The following is a 5,622-nucleotide window of genomic DNA, read 5'->3' as shown; positions in this document are numbered from 1 at the left end:
GCGTCCCCGCCCTCACCCGTTAATTAAAAGGCAGGAAGGAAGATCCATGGATTAGGAAGGTTTGGTTCGGCGGGGTGGAGGCGCCTAATCGCTGGTTTGGTGGGGCTTTGAGCGCGCAGCGCGAACGGAAGAGGTTATATCTCATCTCTAGTCCAAAAGCGCTCCCGTTTGCGCGTGCACGAGAGGTGCAGGGACGCGCAGTTCGTCCAGCCGTTTGCGCATTTCTCCCTCCTCCTCTATTGCTTTTAAACGCGCACTTGGAAATTAAGTTCGCCACGCTAGATTTATTGCACTCTTGAAATGTGGACTAAGTAGTAAAATAACATCACAAAATATTTCATACGATGAAATATTTTAACCAAAAATCTGACCCTCCCTCTCGTTTTTAAATGCACACTTAGAAATAAAATTAACCTCTGCACATTTAAAAATGTATACTTATAGTGTAATCACAATTGCATATATTTTACACGATGGGGTATCTCATTACCAAGCACATTAAAAGCGAGAGTGAGGGCGATGAGGAATTTACAATTGATCTATTTATTTTTTTGTTTGAAATATGTTTATTGTACAAAATTCCTGAAAAAATATTCTGTTGCAATCTTGAATAAATACACTCCTCAGAACACACTTTAAAATCGTAATAATTCCACTGTGACAAATTTGATATCCAAGTGCACATTTAAAAGGTGATGAGAGTAGAAAAAATATTTTTTGTTAAAACATTTTAAATTAAATATCATACAGTATTTTGTGATATTATTGCAATAAACACACTCTTCAGAACACACTTTAAAAGCAGAAAAAGTCCACAATGGCGATTTAAGTTTCAGAGCGTGCATTTAAAAGCTAGAGGAGAGGGTGGGAACAGAAATATTTTAATTTAAATATTTCAAATTAAATATAGTAGTGTTTGATTTTTTAAAATGTGATATTATTTTGATGAACAAACTCAAAAACCATTTTGTACACGTTATAAATCCACGGAGGCGACTTTAACTTCCAAGGCACTTAAAGCGAAGGGAGGGGGTGGGCTCATAAAAATGTATTTTAGTTTTTTGGGTTGTTGACACATTTCAAATTCAATGTTATATACTTGAATAAAGTACTTTGCTATTTTGATGAATACGCGTTAAAGTTATAAATCCACGGAGGCTAATTTATTAATCAAGTGTGCATTTAAAATCCAAAGGGATCCTGCATGGGTTCAAACGATTTTTTTTTTTAAATAATTTAAAATAAATGCATTATTGAAACTTGACATTTACTTAAAATGGAATTGTGTTAATCCATTTACATTAAATAAATAAATGTGTTGCTGTCTAGATCATATTATCTCTTAACCCTTCTGATGTCTTCAGGTGAAATGACATGCCACTGTGTTGTTAAAAACAAACAAAAAGTCCCCAAAGCTATATTTGGTTCAACTTTAAATGATCAGAATTCTCATGCATTGGTCCCAACAGAAGAAACCTGAAATAGTAGTTTTTATACACATTGTCATGTTAATCGTATGGAAAAGTACAAGGTGTGTCCTTAAAATGAGGACAACGCAAGGATTAACTTTCATTTTTTCAGTCATGAATTTGAACAACACTTACGGGTGTGAAATTTTTCCAAGCGTAAAACTTGACTAAACCTCCTCAGTGCAGTGTAGAGCAAAATGATAAGTCAAGTCAAGTCAAGTCATTTTTATTTGTATAGCCCTAAATCACGAAGAGTCTCAAAGGGCTTCACAGATTGTTACACTATATTACACAAACTATTTTCAACCGACAAGAGGAGTAGGTTATTCGTATGCAATGGAGTAGAAGTGAGTTTTAAGTTTAGATTTAAACATTTCCACTGAGGTTGCAGATCGAATCTCAGGGGGAAGAGCATTCCACAGCACCGGTGCCCGGATGGAGAACGCTCTCGAACCAGCAGAAGACTTCTTTGCTCTCGGGATCATCAGAAGACCAGCACTCTCAGATCGTAGGCTTCGGACCGGGACATAGTGGCAGATCAGATCTGAAAGATAAGAGGGAGCAAGTCCATGTATGATTTTGTACAATACTAAGAGAACTTTGAAGTCACATCTTTGGCTAACTGGGAGCCAATGCAAGGGCCGCTTTATACTTTAACGCCTGTTAAAGAACTGATAACGTCTGTCGGAGTAAATTTAACCCTGAAATTTAAATTAATCAATTAAATCAATACTGGCAATTTCATTGTGTAAAAAAATTAAATGAAATGAAATGATCTGCATTTATATAGTGCTTTTCAAGTCAATGACTTCCCAAAGCGCTTTACAGTGTGCTCCACATTTCCCAATAGCGGCATTGCAGCCATGTAGGGCGCTAACCTGCTTATTGGGGGTATTAGGGGTTCAGTGTCTTACCCAAGGACACTTCGACATGTAACACGGACGAGCCGGGATTCGAACAGGGATCCCTTGATCCCGAGACGAGCTACCTACCTCCTGAGCTACTGCCGCCGCCAAAATAACATCAAAAGACTTTATTGGAGTTTGCAATATTTTTTTCAAATATTTCAGAAAATATTTGGAGGGACCTGTAGCGCCTACCGGAGGTGGGAAGTGTCTTTTATAATGTCTCTGTCTCTGCTACAGTAGCGCAAGCCAGCGATGTCCCCTACACTACAGTCTTGGCATGTAGCAGCCAATTATTTTTTGGGCCGTGTTGATTATTCTGTGTATGATTCTCCTGTCCTCGGCTGTGCTCCCAGCATACCACATGGTGATGTTCTATGACAGAATGCTCTCCACTGTGGCTTTGTCAAACGACACTCGCAGTTTAACAGGCGGTTGGAGAGAAAGTCGTTAATACAGCTGCAGATGGTGTAGAGGAGAGCCCATGGTGAGAGAGTTACTCCACCAGATTCTCGGGGACAATGCTGTTTAACACAGAGCTGAAGTCCACGAAGAGGATTATGTCATAGCTCCACTTCCTGAGGGTTCTCAGGAGGTACCACCTGGAATAGAAGATTTTAAAATATGTTCTGATTGGTGTTTTTCAGGTAAAATCACAAGACTTTATGGGAATCTGCAATATTTAATACAATCAATGTTACTCTTGTGCATGAGTGGGTAAAAGTTTTGTTTTTATGGACACATTTGAGTTCTCATGATACACAAGTAATCCATGTTTTGACATAAAACTGGAAACCAGTGCTATATGTTTAACGTGGTGGAGCAAATTCCAGCGGCCCTGGGTGGGCTAGGCGCCGCCAGGTTGTACTTGCCCAAGACGCACACATTATAAACGATAACAGCACACTATACACTCAACAGTGGAGAAAGCTGTCAAGAGTTGCATCCTCATTGGTGCCCCAACAACTCAGGCGGTTAAGAGATCCGGGAATAAAATTCAATTAAATGTATTTCAACAACAACAAAAAAAAAAAACATTTTCAGTCCGCACCCCCACCTTCTAATTACTACAAAAGCTCCTTTTTTAGGTTTTCCAAGTCCGTGCTGAGGACAATCGTGCAAACAAACACAAATAAAATGAAAAAATCATCTTGTTATCGGTTCCTGCAAATTCAAGATAAAGTTTTTTGTTGTTTCCCCACTCCAGACTGTATTCTTTTTGCATTTAAAAGCCGTCGTATGGTGATAAAAGTGATCGAAATATCGATTGACAGAGATTAATGACAAGGCTCGGGTGGGAGAGGGGACGGAAGGGTGATTACCGAGGTCGCCAACTTAGGCTTCAGGCACGCCAATGAGATTCCCATAAAGACTTCTTTTCATATGTTTTTTTGGTCACAAACTATAATAATGATACTGCAAACTGACTAATTTTCTCAGCATATTTTTTGTCTTATTTTAAGATCATGTATCTTCCTTTTCTTTTAAACGAGTAGCTTTACCATTCAAAATAAGCAAAATCGTCTTACCAAGCAGACGATTGATTTACTTACTTTATTTATTATGTTGTACAAAAAGTGCACTGGAAAAAAAGAGCTACTTTTATGTTTTTTTTTTTAATTTAATGATATTTCATGTTGTTTTTTTTCTACCAAAATAATAACATTTATTGTTGAAATGAACGAAATTGTCTTATCTAGCAGACGTATGCATGTTTTTATTGTTTTATTTGAATACTTTCTTCACAAAAGTTACAGTGCAGAATCATTTTTAGCAGAAAGTTTTGTTTTACATGTTTTTAATGTCTTCCTTTTTAAAGATACTTTCTTATTTTTCTATTGAAATTATTTTAAAATGAGCAAACTTGTCTATCCCGCAGACCGATGTTGTTTATTTTTTGTACTATTGATAAAAAAAATATTTATAAAGCGATTCAATGATACACCATTTGTTAAATGTGATAATTCTGCTTGTTTTAAGTAAATAAATGTTTGGGTATTTTCAATTTTGTTTTTATTAATGAAATAAGAAAAAAAACATTTAATCTTGCAGATAGTCAATGTATTGGTGGTTTCAAAAAATATAATCAGACAAAAATATCAATTTAGAAAAAGAGCAAAACTCTTGAGATCTGTTAAAAAAGCAAAATTTCTATATCTAAGTATACGTTGCTACATATTTATCCAAGAAAACTAAATGATTATATTTCCCCCCAAAATTATTATAGCAGTTGGTAAAAAAAATACTGACGAATTAGAGAAGAATATTGTAAATGGTAAATGGTAAATGGTCTGCATTTATATAGCGCTTTTCAAGTCAATGAAGACCTCCCAAAGCGCTTTACAATGTGCTTCACACTTACCCATTCACACACACACTCACACACCAATGGGGAGTCAGCCATGCAAGGCGCCTACCTGCTTATTGGGGGCATTAGGGATTCAGTGTCTTGCCCAAGGACACTTCGACATATAACACGGAGGAGCCGGAAATCGAACCTGCGACCTCTTGATCACAAGACGAGCACTGAACAAAACACTAAAAATCTGTTAGATGAGACAATTTTGCTTAGTTTAAGCATCTATTTTGTTAGTGTAGTAGAAAAAGAGTTAAAATATTTCAAAATAAGTGGAACAATCTCATAGTAAAGCAAATTGTTTTTTAGGAAACATCTTTAAATTAACGGGAAAACTATCGATAGATAAGTTGATAAGACATTTTAAATGCATTTACATTTTCTTGTTTACTAGAAAACCAACTTATAATATCTAATTACAAAAAAGTCACGATCCTGTCAGTTGCCCATTGATTGCTCTCACCTGCGTTCATTCCTTCAGCCCCAGCTGCCACTCGTTTCCTAATTATCCCTCTCCCTATTTAAGCGCTTCCTTTCCGGCAGGGGTCATCAGTAATTGATTTTTGGAAAAAAAAAAATATTTAAGTGCGAAAAAATTAATGTTAATTTTTTCGCGGCAAGGCCAATTAATGGGTATTTATTGGATTTCTAGCCATTAATTGGTAATTTAATGGTATACTAGCCGGTGACGACAGGAAATTTTCTATCGATCCAGGATTGGATGACTCCTGCTTCTTTGCATCACTTTCTTTCTTCAAGTGCTGACTTTTAATGTGGCTTTCCAAATTGCTCCAACCGGTGTTGCGCCGTTGGATGCGCTCGGCGCCACATGAGCAGCGCCATTTGCCGTTGACGACATCAATCTGCGTGAAGTACTCTCTAACCATTTTTT

General features: G+C 36.9%; 1 long non-coding RNA gene across 1 annotated transcript; it reads right to left on the bottom strand.

Moving 5' to 3' along the window:
* Nucleotides 1–2,209: 2,209 nt before the first annotated feature.
* LOC148373286 (uncharacterized) lies at nucleotides 2,210–5,260 on the bottom strand. The gene is made up of 3 exons (XR_015852688.1): nucleotides 5,194–5,260; nucleotides 4,792–4,900; nucleotides 2,210–2,976 (listed from the first exon to the last, which is right to left on the bottom strand). It is a non-coding gene; the product is annotated as an uncharacterized LOC148373286 (long non-coding RNA).
* Between the last annotated feature and the right edge of the window lie 362 nt (nucleotides 5,261–5,622).

This window comes from Urocampus carinirostris, chromosome 1 (assembly GCF_059441175.1).
Source record: "Urocampus carinirostris isolate Australia breed hairy pipefish chromosome 1, RoL_Ucar_1.0, whole genome shotgun sequence".
Lineage (NCBI taxonomy): Eukaryota > Metazoa > Chordata > Actinopteri > Syngnathiformes > Syngnathidae > Urocampus > Urocampus carinirostris.
This window is presented reverse-complemented; position numbering and strand designations above follow the sequence as displayed.